At 43.9% G+C, this 24,705-nt stretch overlaps 1 protein-coding gene across 7 annotated transcripts in view; it reads left to right on the top strand.

Moving 5' to 3' along the window:
- The first annotated feature begins 2,167 nt into the window (after window positions 1–2,167).
- KLHL32 (kelch like family member 32) overlaps window positions 2,168–24,705 on the top strand; it is a 205,483-nt gene continuing 182,945 nt past the window's right edge. For all 7 annotated transcript variants that reach the window (XM_043890030.1, XM_043890027.1, XM_043890029.1 and 4 more), the window contains exon 1: window positions 2,168–2,547. The gene's annotated coding sequence lies outside the window, so the exon portion shown is untranslated. The remainder of the gene's footprint in view (window positions 2,548–24,705) is intronic.

The following is a 24,705-nucleotide window of genomic DNA, read 5'->3' as shown; positions in this document are numbered from 1 at the left end:
GACTTTTTACGGCTGTTTAACAAAATGCCAAGTCTTATTTCAGAGAAATAAAAGACTTTTTATTTTATTTTTTTTTTCAGAGAAATAAAAGACTTTTTAAATTAAAAAAACTGTTCTTTAAATCAGTCTAAAGGAGGCATTTAGGAGAAAATTGCCCTCTCTGAACTAAACATTTTAATAGACAATTTAATATATATTTTCTTCTTTAAACTTCAATATCTATGCATCAACAATATTTACTGAACCCCTAATATATGACAGACATTCTGCTAGCTTATAGGAATACAATGATGAACAAGGCAGACTAGGCTTGAGCAGTAAGAAACCCTTCTATAGTTGCACAGATGGTGAGTTGGTGACATATTTTTTCTCTGTAAATAGTTAGATTCTTTTCTTTTCTTTTCTTTTTTTTTTTTTTTTAAATAAATGGCTTCCATTTATTCCAGTGAAGGACAGGGAAGCCTGGAAGGCTGCAGTCCATGGGGTTGCAAAGAGTCAGACGCGACTTAGCAACCTAGTAACTGAACAATTCTACAAACAAACAGATAATCTAATCATTATACTATAGATGAGTTTAAATTTTAAGCATGTTCAAAATACTTTATTAATGTTAAGGGAGTGTTGTGCTTATTGACACTAAGTCATTGTCAGTATTTTGGGTTCAAGCATGGTTCGATTTGAACTTCTGGTATAAAATAACACTTCATGGAAAATATAAAACTGCTTATGAAAAATTCTAGAAAATGACCCCGCACCTCATGTTTGTAATCAGTTTGTCATTCTCCCTCTGCCCTTCTTTGTGTCCAGGACTGCTAGACAAGTAGGCCTGAGGATCTGAAGTCCAAATTTCAAGACAAATGCAATGAAGCACTGAATGGCCAGAGGCTACAAGGGAGTGAGCATGGGGCAGCCTTAGAAAATCTGTGGATTGAAAGTGAAGAAAAATTGCTGAACGATTGATTTGAGACCAGTAGGAATGTTAGGAACATCTCAAATAGATCCGGGCACTGTTCCCTAGCCCAACAGTGGAAGAACCTGTAAGCGAAGAGACTCAACTGTGAAATTCCATCTTCCTAAAAGTTAAATCCTGATCTTCTACAAAACACAGTTTACTTCCATTTAGAGTTTCATTTCACTGTTACATGCATGCATGGTTAAATCGCTCCAGTCGATTCTGACTCTTTGTGATTGGATAGGCTGTAGCCCTCCAGGCTCCTCTGTCCTCACTCCAGGCAAGAATACTGGAGTGGGATGCCATGCCCTCCCCCAGGGGATCTTCCCAACCCAGAGGTCAAACCTGTGTTTCTGACATCTCCTGTTTTGGCAAGCGGGTTCTTTATCAGTAGCACCTCCTGGGAAGTCCCATTTCACTGTTAACTGGCTGCATAACTCCACACTGGATGAAATTTTTTCAATTCCAAAGTGTAACACGTAATATTTTACCTATCAAAATCATTCACTTTGCTTCTAAGCATGCTTTATACAAAAATGACATGAATGACCCACAAGTGACACCAGAGTGGGCCAGGCCCCGGCACTTAATGGTGGTATTCTGGGGATGCTGTCTGTTCACAGGTTTGATGCTGGGTTAGCTGCAACCAAATAGTCTTCCTCATTCCTCAGGTTCACGGCTTCCACACAACCCTGGGATCCCCTGTCATTTAAGGTTACTGGAAAGCCCTTTTCGACACCACCATAAAGTGTATTATTCTAAGGAGGGCCGAGATGTAGGTCCTGCAAAGCGGCCACTTAGGAAAAGGGGAAACTTGAACTTCACAAGTTAGTTGGGTCGGGGGAGGGAAGCAGAAGGCCAGCGCTTGAGATCACCCCGTTGGGGTCACGGGATGTGTTCCCACAGGGCGCTCTCCAGCCCTGGGAGGCAGTCTGGGAGCAGGCAGGCTGGCTCACAGTGTCTCGGCCGTCGCAGGGGGCAACGCTGCTGAAACTGCAGGCGGTCCAAGCGCCCCAGCAGTGAGCAGCGCCGGTGCCAGACCGGAGGAGAGGCGCGGCGCGGGGGAGGCGGACTTCCGGGGAGGGCGGGCGCGCGCGGGCTCGCCTTAGCAGGGGCCGGGGGTGCGCGGCGTGCGCGCCTCCCGGGCGGCGAGGCTGGGGGCGGGGCGCGCGTGCTCGCCGGGGGGCGGGGCGCGCGTGCGCGCTGGCTCGTCCGAGGCGCGAGGGGGCGGAGCCGCTTCGCAGCCTGAGCCGCCCGGGTCCGCGGGGGTGCGTTCCCAGCCTGACGCTGTCGCCTAGCGCGGAGCGAGCTGGACGCGCCACCCGCAGGGCTGGCTGCTGCCTTTATTTACTAGGAAACACCGTTTCCCCGCCGGAGAGTCGGGGAGCGCGCAGACACACACACACACGTTCGCACACACGTTCACGGATACACATACGCACACACACGCTAGCGCGCTCCTTCCTCACAACTGCATCCCCAAGCCGGCAGAGAGAAGCTACTGCGGTTTCTTTTAACCTCGGTATCGGGCATCGTGGGGCGACGCACGACCATTGTGCATCAGTGAGAGCCAGGTGCCTACGCTGCCGCCTCGGGTACGTAACCCCGCAGACAGCTCACCCTCTCTCCGCGGTACCTGTTCGGAGTTGGTCCTTCAAACCGGTGGGAGAGGGTGGGAGTCTGCGTATGAGCCAGTGGGGCGAGATCGGAGTTGAAATTTCAGGGGCTCTGCAGCCCATGCAGCTTCTAGCAGCGTCTTCTAGCGGGAGCAGTTACTACTCCCGGTTACTTATTCTACCCACCCCTTAGAGTTGCTGTCCCTTTTTTCCCTTCCTCCTAGCCCAAGATGTACTTGGCTCCTTGGTTGCCAAGGAAACTTGCTTAAACATCAGCCTTGGGGCGTCCGTTGAAAGAATTGGTTTTCTTAAATAATTCTGTTATTTACTTTGATTAAAAAAAAAAAAAACGTACACTGAGGACCATGTGGTAATTTGACACTCGTTAATCTGTATTCAGGCGAAGGGTTCATTCAACTTCAAGAAAAGCGGTAATTGCCCTGTATGAAGTGCTTTAAAAAGGATTCGTCAGAGGGATTTTTCAGCGGATTGTGTCTTAAATCATAAATTACTCCCATTTTGGTGATCTTATAAAGAAAGCTGATTCCAATTAAAATCCCTTCTCTCATTATATGTTGCCGTTCACTCAAGCGTGATTGTGTGATTGTCGTAACATTAAAAAGCAGTAAATGAATTAATTGTGGTTCCTCACACAAGGATGATCTTCTGTTGTAAAATGACCAGAACAGGAATGCATATGTGAATTCTTAATGTAGGGAGATAGCATTCATAACATACATCTTTGCTAACATTTCTGTATTTATGGTATCACTCTTTAAGTGCAGTTTTCTGCTCCTCTGCCCTTTTTCTGAGAAGATTCTGTTTTCTTTTAAAACTCTTATTATTTTTCTCTTGGTGATTAGTAGTATTTTTTTGTCGGGGTATAGTTGCTTCGCAGTGTTATGTTTCTGCTATACGGCGAAGTGCATCAGCTATGTGTATACATATATCTCCTCTTATTGGCTTCTGACATACATCTATATGTAGATAGATATAGGTATAAAATGTGTGCCCTGGCTTAACATACCAGATTCTAAGGTTTTAGAGCTTATATTAACATATAGAGAGGAAAGAAGCCCAGAAAAGCTTTGAAGATCCTTTTGGGTTTTTTTTTCTGATGGACTGGATCCTTTCCTGGAGCACTGCGTGAGGCCCAATGAAGAGGTTTGTCTCACTGGAACCCCTAATAACTGGGCTGTGAGTTTTACCCTGAGGCCTTAGGAGCCTAATGTGAACTTATAACACAGCACTTGGAGAGATTAGCAGCCCAGTAGTTAAACTCTGCACGGATTTCATGCCTTCATTACAAACAGAAATGACCACTGGCATTCAACAGTTCATTTTGTTTTCCTTTGATATTTGTTCATCTTTTCTCTCTCCAATTAAATGGAGGCCAGGAAATGCATCAGATTATTTTTATTTAGATTTTAAGCTGTGTTATACAGAGTGTAATAATAAGAGAAAGAAAAAAAGCAGTAATAACTGAGGTAGGTAGAGGGGATTTGTGCAACTGACGGGGACTGAGAAATGAATAATGATGACAAACATTTTACAATTCCAGATTACAGAGTATTTTTTGTGCATTTCTATTTTAATCCGCGTGACAACCTTGTAGGGTCACGGAATTATCTTCGATTTAAAGCTGAGGGACCTAGGCTCAGAGCTTGCTGAAGGTCACAGAGCTAGTGAATGGGAAAGCCCTTTTGGATCCAGGCTCTTTGCCTTCAAGAAAATCCTGTGTCTGCTTGTCCAGTGTGTGCAGGTGTCTAGCAGGTAAGGTAAGGCCAAGTAGGGGGCACGTGGGTGAGGGGGTGTGGACTGTGACCTCTGGAACCTGTGTGCGCCTCTGAATGGGGCAGCTCTCACTGGCCTGTTGCTGGTTGCCACCCTGGCTCTAAAACATTCTTGTGTTTTCAAGAAAAAAAGTAACTTCCAGATTTTTTTTTTTTTAAGTGTTTTTAATTTAAAAGGGCTTCCCTGGTGGCTTAGACAGTAAAGAATCTGCCTGCAATGCAGGAGACCCAGGTTGGATTCCTGGGTTGGGACAATCCCCTGGAGAAGGAAATGGCTACTCCAGCGTTCTTGCCTGGAGGACTTCAGGGACAGAGGAACCTGGTTGTAAAGAGTCGGACATGACTGAGCGACTAACAATTTAAAAAACTGTAAGGACCGCTTTAAAAATATATCTGGGCCACAAGTGGCCTGGGGCCTACTGGTTTGCTATCCATAACTACTTAAGTCTCATTCAATTTAAAACTGTTTTTCTGTAATAGAATACTAATGTAAACAAATACACCCATTATTATGAGAGTGATTAATAGTTTCCTGATTTTGATATTAAAATCTCTAGCAAAGTGGCTCAACATCCAATAAACACATCCAAGTTTGTTTCTGAGGGTTCCTTGGTCTCTTTTTTATACCTCAGAGAAAATGGAAGAGCATGAAGTGCTCTGGAAGAAGAATTTTTGAATATGGTGAGACAAAATCATTTATAGTTTAAAATATTTCATGCTCCTCATTTAATTTATTCTGCATACAGAACGAGTCGGTTGGTTACCTGTCGTTGTAGGAAGAGGTAGAATGAAAAGAACAGAAAAAAGAAGAGTATCCTGAACCTTTCAGTGAAAAGTTCCTTTTAAGGATTTAGGTAATTAGTTAGCTAAAACCTACCACAAAATATTGCAAGATTCCAAAGGAACAAATGTAAATGGAAACTCAAAGAGACATTTGATTTTAGGACCCTGGCAGAGAAAATGCTGTTTACTCCTTAAATAATCTTATAATGAAGCAAATATTTTTGAGAGGCTGCCACTTTTTCATATGTCTGCTAAAAGTGCAGAGATGTCCATAGATTTCATCAAGGCAGACCTGGTGGTCAGAAAGGAGTGGTAGTTTATTTCCATCATTTCTTTCGTGCATCCAAATAAGGTCTCATTAAAAAAGAAAAAGCCAGCCTTTGGACAGTAGCTTCTGCTAGTTCTGTCATTCTAAAATTACTCTCTTGAAGGAGGCTTTAGTGATAAATAAGTGAATTTCAGTTTTCAGTTCTTGAAAGTGTGTGGCACATGGAGTAAAGAGTCAGGCAGATGTCAGTCAGTACTAATAAAGTTCTGGCTGGGTGCTGTGGAGATAACACCTCTGCCCTTGAAGATTCAAGGCAAACAAGCATATTGTTCCTGGCAGCTTTTACTTTTCCAGTCCCTTCTGCATGCAGGCTGCTTTCCATGTTGTCTTCATAACACCCCATAAAGCAAGCATGTTATTTCTGTTTGACCGCTGAACAGGATTTTTTGAAGTTAAATTGGACCAATGAAAGAAAACTCGAAACCTCAACAACACTCCTCACTTGACACCCACACTTCTCTGCCAGTTTCCTAATGGGTGTTATGGATATGCACATAATTGTGATTTTGAGGCAGTTGTGTGTTAAATGCTATGACAGAGATACAGAATTCCACAGAAACACAGATATGAGAAAAATCTTAAAAATATTCTGATTCTGGAGGTCAGGTAAGTCCTGTGTAGAAGGAGAATTAGTGCCGGACCTTGATGGCTTTGTGGGTCTGATTATAGTAAATGAAGATCTCTTTAGCTGTCAAAAGATGGAAGGTTCTGCCAGACAGTCATTTGGAATTGTGCATTGAGAGGCTAATGTACATGATCTCTGATACTGATGAGGTCATCATTGTAGCTGAATGGATGATGCAGAATGTAGGCAGAGATACTGTCTCCAGCTGGAATGCAGCAAGAAGGAAGAACTGGGGATATAGAGAGGGGGTGGGGGAAGTCGGGTTGGTGAACAAGACCAAGAGGGTAGTTGTAGACATAGAGAGAATCCAGAGAGTGTAGTACTGATTGTTCGAAAAGAGTGAACCTAAGGCAAAGGATGAATCAAGTATTATGATCTCTATACAGAATCTGGTACATGGCAGATACCAGTTAACTACAATGGTGTGTCTGTATTCTTAACATCCAACATCTGGCACATAATTTCATCTCATATTATCACTTTTCTGTGGAAAGGAACATTTATAAATATTTTGTTGTTCAGTCACTCAGTTATGTCCAACTCTTTGTAACCTTATGGGTTGCAGTCCGCCAGGCTTCCCTGTCCTTTACCATCTCCCAGAGCTTGCTCAAACTCATGTCCATTGAGTCGGTGATGCCATTCAACCGTCTCGTCCTCTGTCATCCCCTTCCCCTCCTGCCTTCAATCTTTCCCAGCATCAGAGTCTTTTCTAATGAGTCAGCTCTTTGCTTTGGATGGCCAAAGTATTGGAGCTTCAGCTTCAGCATCCGTTCTTCCAATGAATATTCAGGTCTGATTTCCTTTAGGATTGACTGTTTTGATCTCCTTGCAGTCCAAGGGACTCTTCAAGAGTCTTCTCCCACACCACAGTTCAAAAGCATCAATTCTTTGATGCTCAGCCTTCTTTATGGTCCAATTCTCACATCCATACATGACTACTGGAAAAAACATAGCTTTGACTAGACGGACCTTTGTCGGCAAAGTTATAGATATTTTATATAAATGCGATTAGAATGGACAAATATTTGAATTTTTAAAAATGGGAAAGAGTGTGAAAATCAGATGAGAAAAGAGCATTTATTAGTGTAAATATCAGTGTAAACATCATAGGCTTGGAGGTTAGAGAGTCTCTTGCAAATAAGAGATTTTATTGTTAGGTACATCTTTGATGACAGAGTCTCTTGCAAATAGAAATTTTAATGTTAGGTACATCTTTGACTTCATCATCCCTCATCTCATATCTGTGGGATAAGTGAGGAGAAATGTATGGTGTGTTAGCTGTTTGGAAATCTATACTCACACTGAGAGAGAAGCCTTTAGTGACAGATAAATGTACTCTGTTCTTGATCCTGATTGGCTCAACTTTTTGTTACTTGAGTGGAAATATGAAAAAATATGACAAGGGAAAGTTAGATTTGAATTCAAGTACTCGATCTGGAGTGACTGGGCTGGAGAACTCCCGTTCGATGCTGGGCACAAAGTAACAGGATGAAATCAGATAGAAAACGTGACGTAGCCAGCTAGAGTCTAGCGCTGAGGACATTCGGCTTGTCAGGAGTTCACTTTGAAGTTGGAGGGATTTTAATTCCAGTCGAGCGCAATATAAGCCAATGTGATGATTTGCTCTTCACAGATATATTTGGCAAGTAATGGAAAATATGAACAGGTGATGTTAGGAGCCCTTCTTTCAGGCTTCAGTAGAGTGCTGACTCAGTAGTTGGGGCACACACCGGCTTAGCTGCACCGTGGCGTGTGGTATCTTCCGGGACCAGGGACCCAACCCACATCCCCTGCATTGGCACCAGGAGAGTCCCCTGCCTTCTTATTAAATGGAGCTTTTGGTGACGGTGGAGACAGACCTGGTTTTGTCTCTGTGTCAGGCAAAGCCTTACTCACCTTTCTGTCCTTCTATGCCTGATTTGTGTTATCTGAGAATTTCTTCCAGTTTGGAGAGTAGAACTTGAGAATTTATCCCAGAACACCCTTTTGTTGGGAATTAATAGTTGAAATTAATTTTGTTCACTTATTCCCTGGTTCTGCACCTCTGATAGGGTCCTTCATGCTTGTACCTACTTGCCAAGATCTTTACCTGGGAGGGAGAAGAAGCACTCAGCTTTCTTTGTCTTTGTTTTGTCTTGTTTCATATGCACGTTGTGATGCATTAATGCATTTAGCTTAATTTGGTTTAGACATATGGTGCTGTAAATCTGGGTAAGATTTTAAGAAGAACTATGTATAAAAAAATAACAGTTTTGCAAACCTGACTTGAAGTCAGATTAGTTCTGCATATGGTGAAAGCCCGGAAAGCTGTGAATTTGCCTAACGACGTTTTGCAGGGTTGGAATTACTGACTGATAAGATGATTTTTAAATGAAGAAGGAAAATCTTTGGCAGTTTTCATCGACTCTTGACTTACTCCTACATGTTTATTTGAGGTATAATATATTCTGCTTTCTATGCCAGATGAGCTAGTTCCAGTTACTTAGAAGCAGGACTTGCCTGTAATCCCTCTACTCCCCAGCACAGCCTGTCTGGCTTACAGGATATTGTTCCAGTAAGTAGTCCCATCCCGGGTGATTGCTTCAGTGGGAACACAGTCACTGCTAATGGGACAGACGCCAAGAGCGGTGGAGGAGGCATTTTGCAATTGTTTTTATGATGTGAGTTCTGGTGCCTCATTTTAAATCATTATTTAGAAATCTTATCATTTATAAATTTTAGTTCTTCCAGTTCTTGTGCATTGTCTGTACAAAGTAGCATGACATAGCCTTGGAGCCTGGATTCAAATGCTCAACCTGACACTTCTTGGCTCTGTGATCTTGGTACTGGCTCTGGGATCGAGCTCTATATCTATCTCCCCTCAATCTCATTTTCCTCATCTATAAAATGGGAACTGTATTACGCTGATGGCAGGACTGTTCTGAGACTAAATAAGATACGTGTAGTAAACATCTAGCACAATGCCTGGTGCATAATAAAATCTCAGTACTCACTAATTCCTTCCCTTTGTCTCTCCTTTCCCGCCTACCTTTTCCTTCCTCAACATGAGGGTAGAATTCACTTAAATTTTATATTCTTTTAGTATATAAAAGGCTTCCCTGATAGCTCAGTTGGTAAAGAATCTGTCTGCAATGCGGGAGACCTGGGTTCAATCACTGGGTTGGGAAGATCCCCTGGAGAAGGGAAAGGCTACCCGCTCCAGTATTCTGGCCTGGAGAATTCCATGGACTGTATAGTCCATGGGGTCACAAAGAGTCAGACATGACTGAGCGACTTTTACAGTATATAAAAGTCTTAATCAGCGTTAAGAGAGGAGCAGCCTCTTTTTGTGTATTGGAGTTTGAGGGAGCAGGGGACTGCTTATGTGGGCTCCCCTGGGGAGAGGAATGTGTATGTTGGGATTCTGTCTGTCAGAGGCTTTGGCAAGCCTCCCCTCTCTTTTCCCCTGTTCCTGGAGCCGCAGGGCAAAGGAGGGAGGGTCAGTTTTCCCCACGGAGGCAGCTGGCTGGGGCTTTATTTTAGGATCTCTTCAGGGGGCCCCCTCTGTGGAAGCACAGAGCTGCCTCTTGTGTCCCCTGTGGATTAGTAAAAGCAGCACCTGGTACCTGGTGGGTACAGACCTGGTGGGTACATTTCTGTGGGGTCAAGTTCTTGCTGCCAACATCTTTCTATTCAACCTGGGGTTTCCCTTCATGCTGAATTATGTAAATTTTATGAAAAGGTCAAGAGCTCCCCAGGCTCAAAGAAAAAACTCCTCAAATTCACTTTCAAGTCAGATAAGATTAAAAGTCTTCCTGAAGAGAATACTTTCTAAAAGTTAAATCTTTTTTTTTTTTCTTTTTCCTCTGTACCATTTTCTGTCCCCTCTCTCCTGCCCCCACCAAACAAGTCTCGTCTTCACAGATGGCAGAGTGATCTCCCTCCTGTTTTGGATATCATGAGATTCTCTGATAACCTAGAAGCGCAGTTGAGGTTAGTGTGTCCTGAATTTTTTCAAGGTTATCCCCCAGCTCACAGGCCTGAGGTAACTCGGGAGGCAATGGAGACTACTGGCAGCCTACCATACTGGTGACTTGTAGTATTAATAACAAAAAATATTTATAGAACAGTACCCACCCCAGTGTTCTTGCCTGGAGAATCCCAGGGACGGGGGAGCCTGGTGGGCTGCCGTCTATGGGGACACGGCTGAAGTGACTTAGCAGCAGCGGCAGGAGCAGTAATTTTAGGAAACTGTATACCCCGTGGACTCCGTGGACATGAATTGGGGCAAACTTCGGGAGGTGGTCAATGACAGGGAAGCCTGGTGTGCTGCAGTCCATGGGATCACAGAGAGTCAGTTACAACTTAGCGACTGAACAGCAGAATACCAAGCTAAGATCTGTTTTTATCATACAGTGAATTACAGAGCGTTTCATTTACAGAGAAGACTGTTTCTCGTGCTACATGTGTCATTTGAGAAACATGCACATTTAAGAAACCCATGCGTATATGCATGCATATATGTATGTATTTATTTCAGTGTTTCTTTAAATGTGTTGCAATTTAATAATTCAAATGTACGTTTAGTAGTTAGTAAGTAACATCAGTTTAGATACCTAAAATAAGGGCTTAGGAAATTTGTTTATGCTGAATTTGTGATCATTTGTCAAGGACAGAATATCCTTTACCTATGTCTTTACTCTCTAAGAAGCCAGAAGAGAATATAGTAAAATTTTTAAAAAGATTCAGTATGTAGTAGATATTAATTACAGTGAAGTGTGAATTCCAGGATGAAAAATAGGGTAGCCAAGATGATATCAGTACCAGATCTTGTGTTTGCATCCAATCCAGATACTAACGGAGTTCTAAAATCATATTGCTGAGGAAAAAGAGCCTTTAAATATGAGCATATTCTTAACCACGTCCCAAGTGACAGCTGTGCTTATTATTTTAGAGATTTATGTTCGTAATTGAGGTGGACATCCAAATGGAAGAGATTTATTTTGATAGAGTCTCTCATTGACTTGCATCCTCATCTGTTCTGTCTGACATTCCCTGAAAGAGACTTAAAAAAAAAAAAAAGGATGCTGTTTTTGTGATGGGCAGTAGTGTAGGTATAATCCAGTAGCCCCTCAACAGCAAAGATTCACTAGTCTTTCTCAGACTGATGTCTTAGAGCTGATATGGCTGATTGATTTTTTTTTTTTTTTTTTTTAAGAATACAGAGCCTAAAGAATTATGGAGTGAAGGTTTTGGTTTTTCCTTCTATGGAAACATTAATTAACTACAGTCTGATTTAATTTGGGCACAGCTTATCGTCTTTAGCTTTAGGTCAAAGCTGTTTATCATTTCCTGAAGGTATTTCATATCATCTAGAGACAGGGCTTCTCAGTTGATCAAATATCATTTGAGAAACTCATGCATAGCCCTTAGGCCTTTCTACACAGCGTTTAACTTGACTTTTTACTGAAACTCTATGATTTGTGAATGTGTCATCCATAGGGTTTTATGGTTAAAATTTTCTTAACTTGTCATATGTCACAGAGTTGTCAACTTCTTATTTCTGTTTCATGTTGTTCTATCAATATTGCTCTCCAGAAGTTTGTAGTTAAATTATAGTCATTGCATATTATTAATTGCTTTAAAATGGAATATTGATATATTTAATGCATGTAACTGCCAAGGGGTTTGTAGATGTGGGTGGAACTCTTTGACCAGCACCTTCTGTCTTTGTGGCTGAACGTCTGGTAAGCATGGAATTGGGACAAGAGGAGTAAGTTACATGGTTCAGCTACATAGTAGCATCAGCTGTATGTATTGCCTTTGTAAATGAGGACATACTTTGCCCTTGGACCTAAGGGGGCATGAAATTCCCAAATCCCGTCAATATGTGCCTCGCTTACTGTGTTCTTCTTTTCAGACACTCTATTCTTAGAGTTCTTCTACTTCCTCTGTGTGGACCCCGTTTTGGAAAATATCAATATTCTGTGATTGCTTCAGAATTTTGTTGCTGTCATTCTTTGCTCATGTGCAAACTTGCAGTGCCTCAATCTGCAGCTGTTGGTATACTGTTCCTTTTGTTTATTTTTGTGTTGATTGATGAAGAGACAGAGGCAAGGATGAAAGAGGACCTCGTGTATCTCAGCATTAAGTGAGCCCGTTAAGTGGGTTGGGCAGTAACCAGTGAGGACCAAGATATTTAAGAAGCCCAGATATCACTGACTCAAGAACTTTTTTAGCTCTCTTCTCTTCTTATCTGGGACCTCATGGTTGACCTCAGGGCTGGGAGTGGAATGAGAGTTTCAGGAGAGGGTTTTTCTAGATGGTGGCAAAGCACCCATCAGTATCTTAGCCAGCAAAGAGAATCTCACAAGAACCAGCCATATTTCCCTCCCAGGCCAGCTCCCAGGCTTTCTGAGGGCAGTGCCCGTATTGATAAGGCCTCTTTTTAAGGCTGCTTTTACCTGTGGTTGCTTGGGTCCCGGGGCAGAACTGAAAATCCTTCACCGATCATATTTCTGCACATGAGGGGAGGCACAGCGAGGTGGATCAGGAGAGCAGGGGCGCTTGAACTCAGAGTGTTCTTGTTCCCGGCTCTGCCAGGGGAGCTCTGTGCCCGACTCTCCTTCTTTATAAACTGGGATAATAGAATCGTAAGAACAAAATTGGATATGTTTTTTAAAAGCTCTGTTTATAAAAAAAAGAGCTGTATTATTAGCTTGTTTGGCTGTTCTGGAACCTTGCTTTAGAAAATCATACTTGATCACTGTTCTGCAAGTAAGTCCAGCCCTAACGTTGCAACCAGGCTGATCCTCAGAAGGACCTGAAGTTGTTTTAAAAATACAGATTCCTGGAATCTCTATATTTTTTGTGTTGGAATCTGTATTGGTTGCTGAGCCCCAGTGTATTAGGACACCTTTCCTGAGTGATTCTCATGGTGGGCCTGATCCCAGAGCTGCAGGTCAAGAGCAGAGGGACCTGGTCACACTCTGCTCCTATTCCTCGCTCCCAAGGACCCACTGGGCCCCCTGGATCTGGGCCTCAGTTTTCTTTTCATTCGCACTTAACAAAAAATAACACAGCAATAAGTCCTGAGTCACAATGCTCTCTGGATCCTCAGTCGGCATTTAAACATTGTAGGCAGTTCTTTACTAAACAAGTGCCCTGGATGAGAGTTGTAATGTGTGATTAACATCTCCACTGCTGAAAGAGAACTTAGGATTTTCCACTCAGATTTGTGTACAACTAAATCAGGTGAATTGCTGCAGAGAGTGTCTTTGTAAATATCCTCATTGCTATTACCCAACATTGAAGTAGTTTGATTGATTTAAAAATGGACATTTCTTTGTGTGTGCTTAGTCGCTTAGTCATGTCCTACCCTTCGTGACTGCTTGGACTGTAGCCCGCCAGGATCCTTTGTCCATGAGCTTCTCCAGGCACAAATACTGGAATGGGTTGCCATTCTCTTCTCCAGGGGATCTTCCCAATCCAGGGATCAAACCCGGGTCTCCTGCATTGCAGACAGATTCTTGAGACCCGGTTTTGATCCCTGGGTTGGGAAGATCCCCTGAAGAAGGGAATGGCAACCCACTTCATTCTTACCTGGAGAATCCCATGGGCCGAGGAGCCTGCTGGGCTTCAGTTCATGGGGTCACGAAGAGTTGGACATGACTAAGTGACTAACACTCCTCCCTTTTAAGGGATCAGACTGGACATTTCTGCACAAGATGAAATGAGATGCTTTTTATTTTATAACTTTTTAGATTTAGAGCATTGATGGTGATTACATGACATTATATAAGCCAAATGGGAAATACGATTTCCACAGGGGATGAAATCCTATGAGTCATTGATTAACAGTAGTGAACTGTGACAGAATAGTGTAGATCTTTACAGCAGGATTTTGTGAGCAGAGAAACCATAATTTTGAATTGTCGTTTGCTCTTTGTTTTAGGGATAGTTTAGAAGGTGTTTTGCAGGTGTTTTTTTTTTAAATATGGGTTTTTAAATTTAATATTCTGTTCTTAGAAACTGGCTTAAACAGTGTGACTGTGTGTATGCATTTTTTATGTCTGAGGGGAATTTCATGACTGTTTTAATTATCATCATCTTAAAGCATCAAAATACTTGAATATCAGGCATTTTGAGGAGACATGCAACTGTTAAGCACCAGCATATATATAAGGAGAAAAGGAAGCCTTGTCATGAGACATTTATGAAATTATGCATGATTTTGATCAGAGAAAATGATCAGAGTTATGAATGGTGAGGATGTTGCCTATTTATAAATATAAGAGAAGTCATTTTAAGGCATGTGAGTATATGAAAGAAGGGCAGATATCATACTCATATTTATTTGTCTGTGATCAGTCTAATCATTATTATTACTGCTGTGATGGTTTCTCTGTTATTGAGTTAGGTACAAACCAGCTTAATCCCTTTTGCAGGATTATTTTTGAGTTGAAGGAAAAGTCTTTTGACCTAAAGAATGACCATTTTAGAATTGGAATTGTTTTGTTGAGTTATGTTTAGAGCTTTATCAAATTGGAGTTAGGGTATACGCTTTCTTCTGCCTTTTGTGCCAAGGACAGGAGAGACAGAATGGTGAAGTTAACTGTACAATTGTATTTACCATCAGTTGGTTTTTAAGGCTGCAGCTTCATTAGGTGTTTAGCACTTGACTGTTCTGCCAAAAGCATCTTTTTGGCCATCTGTGCCAAATTAGAGGAAGTAATGGCCTTGGGCACAGCTGCTGAGCCTACTGTGTATTTCTAACTCATTTATTAATGATAATGATCACATGGAGCAGTCCGGTGGCCAAATGTTTAGAATAAATCGAGGGAACCAAATACACACATAGAAATTTAGAGGTGCAAGAAAGAAAAACCTGTGTTTTACATCGTGAAATGAAAGTAGCTGTTATTTAAATCTGCAGTGAGGAGTTTAATGTTTTCTACTTTCACCTCCTTATGGTAGCTTTCTTCTGCTGGGTTGGTGGTTTAGTTGCTAAGTTGTCTCCGACTTTTGTGACCCTGTAGACTGTAGCCTGTCAGGCTTCTCTGTCTGTGGGATTCTCCAGGCAAGAATACTGGAGTGGGTTGCCATTCCCTTCTCCAGGGGATCTTCCCGACCCAGGGATCGAACCCCGGTCTCCTGCATTACAGGAAGAGTCTTTACCATCTGGGCCACTAGGGAAGCTTTCTTCTAAGGAGAAATAACTACAGGAGAGACTGACCGTGATTTTCAGCACTTCTTTGTGATGCTTCATGGATTTTGCTCTGAAGTTGATATTTTTATAGGAGATGAAGCTCATTAATATATCTCAAAATTCATTGATTGGGCCTTTTCTCAGCTCAGCAGCTCTATTAAGGAGGATCACTGAGGGGTGAGTGACTGGCATTGGTGTGGCTGCTCTTCTTTTGTTGGTTCACTTGGACCAACAGCAGGACCTTTCCAGGCAGGGTAAGTCTGGTGTCATTAGAAGTATCATTGAGGAGTTGTAAGGAAATAAGCTATTCTACAGTCCTAAGGCTAAAAAGAAGGCCAAGAATCAGGATTTTAAATAGACATTTCTCAATTTTGCGTGGCCAGTTCATTCTCTAAAATACCCCAACTGATGAATATGTTGGAAGGAAACCCTGTAATGAAATTGACCTTTAAGAGAAAGTCACCAAAGTTATGTGTTGTGACTTTGGTGTACTTCATGTATTTTAGTAGCAAAGTTCCCAGTACATGCTTTTTAATTTTTTTTCCTCCAACCTGCCTCCTCCAGATCTTCCCCATCTTTAGTTACTCAGGTGCAGAGCCTTGTGGAGTCAACCTTGCTTCTTTCTCGAACAGCTCACATCCAGGCAGTCAGGAGATTCTGTTGGTTTTACCTTCAAAATGCACCCAGAATCTGACCGTCTCTCACCATATTCCTGCTCCCACCATTGCCCCAGTCAGCACCAGCTGACGCTTAAATTACCGTAACAGATTCTCGGCTGGTCTCCTTTGCCTCTTGTCGTAGTGTTCGTTGCTCGATCCTGTCCGACTCTTTGCGACCCCATGGACTGTAGCCCGCCAGGCTCCTCTGTCCATGGAATTCTCCAGGCAAGACTACTGGAGCGGGTTGCCATGCCTTTCTCCAGACATCTTTCCCACCCAGAGATCGAACCCACATATCTGTGACTGCTGCATTGGCAGGCTAATTCTTTATCACTCTCGCCACCTGGGAAACCCTTGCCTGTTGAAGACTGTTTCCAATACCACAGCCAGGGTGAGATCCTTCCACCCAGAGTGAGATCACCTTCCTCTCTTGCTCAAACCTCCAATAGATTCCATCCCAGGAAGCAACACGATCCACGCCATTTCCCCTCCTATCCCCTGGCCTCATCTTCTACTGTTTCCTGTCCGCCCCTGCCCTGGTCTCGCTGGCCTCCTTTTCTGCTTTAGAACCTGTGCACATCGTCCCTGGTTTCCTGTGCCTGCTCCTCTTCCTGCTTGTCCCCAGATTCCCTCCCTGACCTCCTTCAGGCCTTGGCTCAAATGTCACCTTCTCACTGAGGCTCACTGCGATCACCTACTAAAAATGTAAACTATCCCCCCCCCCGCCCCGGCCCCACTTCATTCTCAATTCTCCTTACCGTGTATTACTGTCCTCTTTCCACAGCTCTCATCACTTTAAAGAACAGATTTATGGAGGGTTCATTTACAGATTGTAAGTGTCCAATTCAATAGTTTTTAGCCGATGTATATAGAATGGTGCAGCTGTTGTCTCAGCCCCCTTTTAGAACATTTCTATCAACGCCCAAAGCTGCCTTGTGCCCCTTCACAGTTATTTCCACCCCCCCACCACCCTCGGTAACCTCTCATCTCTGTATCAATAAATGTGCCCTTTCTGGACATTTGAGTCTCCGGCTCCTCTGACTTGGTATCACCAGTGCTCAGGAAGTGTGGGTTAAAGGAGCTGGATGTTTGTGTGAAATTCAATCATTACCCTACTCGAGTGCGTCTGATCGTATCTGTGGCCAACCAGGCTGTCATCTCAGTTTGCCGTCCCCAGGCCGCTCAGGCTCTCCTTCCCGCCGCTCCGGTGCCCCGACTCCCCTCTGTCCCGGCCACTTTTCTGATTCTGGTCCTCAGCACTATCGCTTCTGTACTGGTCTCTGGGCTGCTTTCTTTTTTCTTGCATCCCTTTCTGTGGACTCTGTCAGATCGATATCTTTGGAAACTTGGCTTTCTTTATGGCATTCTTCTTTCTGAAAACCTCCTGCGACTCTCTAAGACGTGTGGCTAAATTAGCCTCAAAAAGCATTTCCCCACCTGCCTTCTAATTCTTCCCAGTGTGAACCATCTCCCTTTCTCAGACTTTGTAAGTAAACAGGCTTTCAGGAGGTACTGATTTCTCTGCGACCTCTAATTGTCTGATTCCTAAGCCTCTTTGTCGAGTAACATGTGATTCAATTAAAAAAAAAAAATCTTTAGAGCTTCTGGGAATTGGCTGTTTAAAGGAATCCAGTAATTTGTCTCTATTGTAGTTCCTTATGTTGAGTATTCTCAAAAGAACTTTTCCAAACTTGCTTTATATGCACTTTAAAAAAATTTAATCAGGGGTTTCTCTGGCCACCAGTGTGGTGAAGAGAAGTTATAGGATTAATTCCATAGTGGAAACAAAACAACACATGTCTGGCTGAGGCCCTCCAGCGTCAGGAACAGCCCTTGACTCTGCTTCTCTGTTCTGTGTTCACTGTTGTTCCCTGCTGGAGGGAACTGGGCGGGACTGGGGTCCACAATAGAGACTTTTTCTTCTGGGATCCAGCCTCCTCATGTACTGCAGATGCTACACCCCACCTTCTCCGTGCTGGTACTGATTTCAGCTGCTCTGGCCCTTTGTGATGACTGGTGATATTAAAACTGTCTTTGGACTACAGTGTCCACTGGCCACTTCCCCCCCTCCACAGCCAGAGGGGCTCTGGCTGCTTGTAGCTGCCTTTCTTATTTTGTGTATCAGCAGCGGTGAGGTGGTGCATCCACGGGATGGCTTTAGAGATGGACAGCTCGTACATGGAAACCTGGTTCATTCTTTTACAAGTTGTTTGGTCTTGGGAAAGTTATTTATCTCTTTGAACCTGAGTATCCTCATTTCTACTCTGGAGACAGTTATCCCTACTCTGCAGTATAATTATGTGGGTCAGATGCAATAATGTATATATGTTATTCTCGTTCAGCAAGGAAGTAAGCACTCAGTAAATTTTTTTTCGCTTAGTAAATCTGCTTATATGATTGTTCCTAAGCAGAGGCAGGAGGGCCTGGGAGCTAAGCTTGCTCCCCTGTTATTAGAGAGAGCAGTCTTTCTTCCTGTTATTGCCTCTCCCTGGGTGTGAGGGTAATGAGGATGTCAGCAGTTGTGTTTTGACTATCACCTCTGTTTTCCAGTATTGCGGGTCTAAAGCTGTGATCTGTGGGCCACACCTGGTTGTGCTTGTTTGACCCTAGTACTCTCATTTCAGGATGAGAAGTATAAAAGATCCTGTGTTGTTGCCATTTATTAAATATGCTGCCGCTGGTGTTTTTGCTTACGAAAGCATCGCTGGTTTTCTCATTAATATTATTCTGTTCCGTCAAGAATGCTCATTCGGCACATAGTTATGAGGCATCTGTTCGATGTCAGGCTCTGTGCCAAGTTCTGCTGATTCAGTGGTGAGGAAAACAGATCATAGCTTCATCATCTTGGAGCTGACACTCTAGTGGAAGTGACGGGCATTCCTCAGATGCTTTCACAAATAAGGGTAGAATCACAGCAGAGATAAATGCTGAGGCTCCTGGCGTTGCGAAAAGTGTAAAAAGGCTTTTGAGCTGCTCTGAGGTGGCGGTGAGGAGGCCTTCCCTGAGCCGGTGGGGTCGGGGGTCTGAAGGATGTGACAAGATAATGGAGTGAAAGCCAGAGGGTGGAGAATGCTTCAGATAAGGAGAGCAATGCATGTGCAGAGGCCCAGGGCAGCGTTAGGGGGAACGAGGTGGCAGTGCAGTGCAGTGGGGCGCTGAGAGCCGGGGCGATGATGCTCCAGGGTGGGGAGTGCAGGACCGACCACGCCTGGGTCTTTAGAAACCGTGGAAGCCACTGAGGCGGTCGTCAAGGTGCACCTGGGAGCTGACAGTGGCTTCTGATCGGAGGAGAGCACGCACCGCTATAGGAAGGCGTTACCGCCTGCTGCTCTGGTTCAGGTCAGAGAGGACTGGAGTAGCTTGGTGAACGGAGGGGGCGAGGAAGAGAGAAGACCATTAAAGGGCTGTGGAAAGGTAGAATTGTCAGGTCTTGGTGCTGGATCGGATATTGAGAATGAGGACCCTCGTGAGTCCTGGGTCTCTGGGGGTGGTGCTGTTCCATAGAGCTGGGTGGGTGCAGGCAGCGTTTGCATGGTGGTGAAAGAATCCACGCAGCTGCATGGTGGTGACGTCCAGTGCGGTTGGGTGTATGTTGGTAAAATTCATCAAGAAAGGGATTCTGGGAGAGGTGGGGGGTGGGTGGGATGGAAATTCCGTGTGCTTTTGGCAGTATTAAATTTGAGCTGTCTTAAGGATTTCAGCTGAAGATGTCACACAGGAGGTGACATATTGTATGTTTGGTTATCATAGAAAACCATGGTACAGTTTTTAATCGGGGTTGGAATTGCCTAGAGATAAAGTAGACCACTGAACTCTGAACCTCACAGAACTGCAGCACGTAATGATTAGGCAGAGAGGGTGGAGCAAGAAAAATGTGTAGCTAGAGAGGAAGAGGGAAAACCATGAGAGGATGGAATCACAGAAGCCAAGGAAGTTGCAAGATGCAAAAGGAGAAAGCATTTATCCACTTTGAATGCTGCCAATATCCAGTAAGTCAGGGGCTGAAAATGATGTTTGGATTTAATGACAGTCAAGCTAAGGTCCACACGGTGGACTTGGAGACCAGAGGCCCCTGGCAGCCCAGGTCACTATGCCACTGTGTAAATCCCAGAACCACACCATAACTCTGAGCAGCCCCGAGAGGGCAGCACCTCCCAATGGGTAGAACAGAAATTGAGTTGTAGGAAACAGAGGGTTAAGCTCTTAATTTTCTCCCACACGAGTTTGCAGTAAGGCTCATACCTACTCTTGAGACAGTGTCTACTTATTCATTCAGCAGACTTTGTGAGGTCCTCTCATGAAAGATGGGTGAGAGGTGGTCTGTGTCCGGAACGCACTCACAGAACAGCGGAGAGGAAAGATGCAACTACAGTACATGTGTAACCGTCATCTCGGCCTAATGCACGCATCCCTAACACAGCCACAAGCTGTAGGAATTCAGAGAATGGAAGGCTTCGTAGAAGATCTGGAATGCACAATCAAAAATAGAAACATGAAATGCACAACCAAAAGCAGCATATTTCAGGGCCAGAAGCCTCCTGGAAATCTGAGATAATTAACACCTTAGGATTTACTTCAGAGTCACTGGTTGCTCATTAGACTTTCCCAGGTGTTGCTTTTTCCTTTGTACTTTTGCAAACAAATTTTCAAAGGTTTGCTTACCAGGTTGAAATTTCAAAAAATAAATTTTTCTGAAAACTCTTTTAAAGGCACAGCTTTTATGATTCATATGTTCCAATAGCAAACTAAATTTAACTGAAGTACCCAAAAAGTCAACACTGCTTTTGGTAGAAAATATAGTGGAAAAGGTATGTCTTTGTTCTTTCAACCTGGATTGACTCTAGTTTTTTTAATATTTTGAGAAATGTCCCTACTGAATAAGTGGAAGTGGTCAAATGTGGATTTTGATATTTGACTTAAGAAATATGATTCTTGCTTTTTTTTTTTTTTGGAAGTCTGTTTGTATCTCCACTAAGAATTAACTGTACTTGATCTCATTCCTTAAATGTCTCCTGAAGGACTTAAGACACATTTTATGTGAAATTTTAGCTCTGAGAAACTGGTTTTATAATGCAAAAGAGGTTTGTTATGAGGGAGTAATCATAAAACAATTCAGGATAAGACTGCTGTTGTAGCTGACTTCACATAATCCATGGAAGCCCCTTCTATTAGCACCTCCCTGAAAGTGAGCCTGGAAAAGCGCCTTCTCGGTTTTCCCTTCTGGGTTCCCTGCTGCTCAGGGGTCACTTGGGATGGTGCCTCCCAGCCTCTGTTTTCCTCTGTTTTACCTTCACTTTTCCCGCCGGCACCACCCCCATCCACAAGGAAAATAGGCAAACACCTTCTTCTACTGAATTCTCAGTTTTCCTGTGTTGTGTGCCGGTGGGATGGGGGTCGGGTGGGGAAAGTGGTTGTCACATACCTTTTTGAGAATGTAATAAACTCCTCTTTCTTGTACAAAATGCTGCATGCTTGCAGCTTCAGAAAAAGAGTGGCACAGAACAGCGGGGGCTGTCGTGTGCTCAAAGTCTGTTCACTGGTCGCGGGTTGGAACCTTCTGCTGTAACCATCCCGGCCATCAGGATCTGAAGGCGCTTTCTCAGACACATCTTTCATTGCTGTAGTCTCTTGCTTTAGGGGCTTCCCAGGTGGCGCTCGTGGTAAGAAACCCCCCTGCCAGTGCATGAGACAGAAGAGATGCAGGTTCGATCCCTGGGTCGGGAAGATCCCTGGGTCTGGAGGAGGGCATGGCAGCCCGTTCCGGTATTCTTGCCTGGAGAATCTCCGTGGACAGAGGAGCTGGGCGGGCTGGTCAACTGAAGCCACTTAGCATGCACGTGTTTTAGAGGCGGTGGTGACTCCACAGTTGCTGCTCCTACGTCCTGGCACTGTGCCATTTGCAGCCCAAGGTCATCTGACCCTGCGTATCCCGGTCCTCACGCCTGGCACCACTCCCAGCACTGTGGCTGTCCCCCCTTGCTGTCTTTCTAGCTCGTGGCCTCCTGCATATGTCTGATCCCGAACGTGTGTGCCTGACCCGGCTCAGCGCGGCCGTTCCTCCCTCTCATTCTGAGATCTGTGCACCCAGGTTTAGAGCCACGCGTGTTTCCTCCATGAAAACCCCGCTCCTGATTAGCTCTCCCAGGGAGTATTTTTCCTTATTTCCGTTCTCATCGACTTGCCACTCAGTTCTCTACATAGCTATGTTGTGAAGTCTTCTGTTGTTCTCTGGTCATTTTGAGTGTTTCCTTAATTAGAAAGTGTATCAATGGCAGGAACAAAGTCCCACAGCGTCAGAGCAGGAAAGGACATTAGTAGTGAAGTCCTTCATCGTTTATTCCCCTAGCAAAAAAGTGGCAGTAACTTATGGCTGTGATGAGTGTGTGTATGTATGTATGTATGTGTGGGTATGTTAAGATTATCCTTTCAGGGTCATATGAGAATCTCAAGGGGGAGAGCGAGGAAAACGCGTAGAGAGATTGAAAAAGCCTTTCCTCAGGTGATTCTGATGTCCCTGCCTCCCTCTCTACCACCATCACTAATCCTCTACTGGCCCCCATCTGTGAGAATCACTCCCTAATGCAGACTGGCTTCTGAGCTAGCCTGGGAAATCAGTAGGCAACCTGTTTCACCTCTTTCTTGTCCATGTGCCTTGCTTAAAAATTAAATGAGCACTCAGTGCCAGAGATTTAGAGGGAAAAGAGACAGGAAGAACAGAGAAATGAGTGCTCTGTGGATTGTCTGTGCTCCGGTCCATCCACCGACACACACATCTGCATACCTTTACACACATTTGCACACACTTGTGCAGCCCTTACCCATGCACACACATTCTCATTCCCCCCCCTTTTTTTTTGGTAAAAATATATTTGATTTATAGTAGATGCAGATTTCCGTATTCTAGGGGTTAGAAGGACTTACAGGAGAGCTCCTAAAGCACTGGGCCTCTGGGTGGTGGTCTCACAGGACCCGTGCGGTGGTATGATCTTCTGTGGCTGGACCTCTGTGTCCATGGGATCTCCATCACAGAGGACTGACCCGGGACTTGAGCACCTGTGGATTTTGGTGTCTGCAGTGGCCCTGGAACCAGTCCCCGGTGGGTGTTGAGGGGCACAGCTTCACCTGTTTCTGCTGAGCCTCACATTGGATGATTTCACATAGGCCCCAGAGAACTCTCCAGACTGATTTGAGTTGGATCGCACTACTGTCTACATGAGAAAGCAGAAGCACGGGGGAGCAAACTGGCTTATCCAAGGGAGAGAGAGCTGGGGCCAGGACACGGGTCTCCCAGACTTTTCATTCATTGATCGGTCTTTGGTTTCATAGTCCCTTTGGCGTCTCACACAGGACACGTTTTGTAAGCCTTCCCTTCTTTTTAAGGACTTTGAGCTCCTGCTGTTATTCCCTTGCCATATGCACAGACACTCACCCCAGCCATCTGGGGAAGGGAAAAGTCATATCTGGCAGGGGAATGAGTATGCAGATGAATTCTTTTTATAATTTCCCAGAACAAGGTTGTTGAAGGTATGAGTTATTTAGCCAGCTTCTTCAGATTTAGATTCAAAAGCCGTTCTCATGTTCAGAAAATATTTTATTTTGTACAAAACCCTCGGGACATTCATTCTTTCCCAATCTGTGATCTCACTTTTCAGCATGTCTCTCTGGCTTTGGTAGCTCACTGAAAGCTCCTACACCACCAGCATTAACTTGACCCCTGGCTGAATTGTTTGCCTGTCAGCCCCTGTCCTCCAGGCTGTTGCTCATGGTAATATCAAAGATGGGAGCAGCTGGAATCAGATGCCTGTGATTATTAAGACAGTAATTACTGATCATGCCGACACCAGCAATCGTAACTAGTGCTTGAATAATTGAAAATGTTACCTACGAGGCAAGCAGCGATTCAAGGTGTCAGAAAAAAAGGCATTATATAGAGTAGCCTAGGCGTTATAGGCTTTCCTGGTGGCTCAGTGGTAAAGGATCCGCCTGAAATGCAGGAGATGAGGGTTCATCGCTGGGTCAGGAAGATCCCCTGGAGAAGAAAATGGTAGCCCGATCCAATATTCTTGCCTGGGGATTCCCATGGACAGAGGAGCCTGGCGGGCTGCAGTCCATGGAGTCACAAAAGAGGCGGACACGACTTAGCGACAAGCAATAATATCATGTTTTCATTCTTGTTTTTTTGCAGATAGTCTGGCTAAAATTGCTCTGTGGAGGTGATGAACTTTGAGTTTAACCCGTTGTCTTTTTTAACTTCTTTACAAAATAGAGTTATAAGATCTGGAGGAGTGCTGTGTAGGGCGAACAAGTCAGTTTTCTTCACGTCGTCAGATTACTGTGAGATAGATAAATGCCCCATAAGCTGCAGAATGAGTACACCCGCTAGAGTGAGTTTGATGAGGTTGTTTGCTTACATTGCACTTCCAAGTGTAGAAAGTATGTTCAAACTCATCGTTTCACTTAATGTCAGTGAAAGTATTTGTGGAAGAAGTTGTTTTACCCTGTCTTAGGGAGAAGTAAGTGTTGGCTAAGAAAGGCTAATTGATTTGCCCAAGTTACACAAATAATACAGTATGAGGTTAGGTTAGAATGTGAGATTTGTTCATGATTTCCTAACACTTTCCAGATTTGTCAGGTGGCAGAAAATTCTGTAATATATGTTTGCTCTATTTCTAGTATTTAGGGGAAAAATATAAGAGATACTGTCTTCTTTGGAGGAATCTTTTGGATCTGATCTTTATCAGCAGAATAAATAGTCACAGGAA

The sequence above is a fragment of the Cervus elaphus genome, chromosome 28 (genome assembly GCF_910594005.1).
Source record: "Cervus elaphus chromosome 28, mCerEla1.1, whole genome shotgun sequence".
Lineage (NCBI taxonomy): Eukaryota > Metazoa > Chordata > Mammalia > Artiodactyla > Cervidae > Cervus > Cervus elaphus.
The sequence above is the reverse complement of the archived record's forward strand: the minus strand, read 5'-3'. Positions and strand labels throughout refer to the sequence as shown.